The sequence below is a fragment of the Propithecus coquereli genome, unplaced genomic scaffold (assembly GCF_000956105.1).
Source record: "Propithecus coquereli isolate 6110/MARCELLA unplaced genomic scaffold, Pcoq_1.0 Scaffold18, whole genome shotgun sequence".
Taxonomy (NCBI): Eukaryota; Metazoa; Chordata; class Mammalia; order Primates; family Indriidae; genus Propithecus; species Propithecus coquereli.
The window spans coordinates 4572306-4573799 of NW_012142745.1; positions in this window are offsets into that span (position 1 = coordinate 4572306).

The following is a 1494-nucleotide window of genomic DNA, read 5'->3' on the forward strand; positions in this document are numbered from 1 at the left end:
TTCTGTGCATATTTCTTTTCTTTTCTTTCTTTCTTTTTTTTTTCTTTGAAGACACAAGGCCTAGCTATGTTGCCCAGGCTGGTCTCGGTGGACTCCTCAAATGATCCTCCCACCTCAGTCTCCCTAAATGCCGGAATTATAGGCATGAACCACCATGCCCAGCCACCCTGTGCATATTTCTCACCAGCGTCTGCACCCGAATGCTCAACATGCTGGCATCTCATACTCAGTATGTCAAAAACCAAACTTACCCATATACCCCTAAGACTTGTTCTTCCCCATGTACTCCGCTCCTTTCAACGTCATCACCACTCACCAAGTTATCCAAGTAAGAAATACTGAAGTCGACCTAACTCTTCCTTCCTCATTTCTGTCTTCTAACTGGTTTTGATCATAGAAACTTGGCATAACCTGCCCAGCATTTTCTTTCTCAGCCACAGGGTGTCTTACTCTGTTTTGCTATAAAGAAATAGCAAAAGAGACTGGGTAATCTATAAAGAAAAAGTTTATTTGGCTCATGGTTCTGCAGCTTGTACAAGAAGCATGGCTTCAGCATCTGCTTCTGGTGGGGGCTTCCAGGAGCTTCCAAATCGAAGCATAAGGCAAAATGGGAGCAGGCATGTCACACAGCAAGAGAAGGAGCAAGAGAGGAGGAAGTGCCACGCTCTTTTACACAACCAGCTCTCGCATGAACTAACCGAGTGAGAACTCACTCATTATCATGGGGAAGGCACCAAGCCATTCATGAGGGATCTGCCCCTGTGATCCAAACACCTCCCACCAGCTGCCCCCACCCCCAAATACTGGGAATCAAATTTCAACCTGAGATTTGAACGGGCCGAATATCCAAACTATATCACAGGGTAAACTTGAGAGCCACCATATTAGAACAATGGGAGCCTGTCTCTGCTTTTAGTGAATTTGTCCAGAGGAGGACACCTGATGCCAGCTGGATTTTGGACTTGGGACCACAGGGAACTTGAGTCCATTTGATTTAATGGTAGAAGCTATAACGTGCAAGTGTGGAGTCATTGGTGGCCATGTTTCCCACTCCATGGAGAAAACTAATCTGTGGTGAGATAAAATGACTCTGACAGCAAGAGAGAAGACAGTGGAGAGAAAGACCTAGAGGCATTTAAATCCCTGGTGTTCTTGAGACCAAGGTGTCTTCTTCCATTCCTGAAACTTGGTTGTCCAACAGGAAACAGCTCAGAATGAGCTGAGGGTTGGAAGGTTATAGCTGAGACTCAAAAGGTGAGACGTAGATGACCTCTGATGCAGGGTCCAAAACCATATTAAAGAGTTTGGACTTGAGAGCAATGGGAAGAAATTCAAGGATTTTAAGGCGAGAAATGATATGACTAATTTGGTATTTTGGAAAAATCATTTTGGGTATGTTTCAGAAAAGGGCTTAGGGGATGTTTGTTTGGAGGGTGAAACTCATGTCAAGGAGATCAGTTAGGAGCTTACAATGATCCAGGGGATAAATGATAG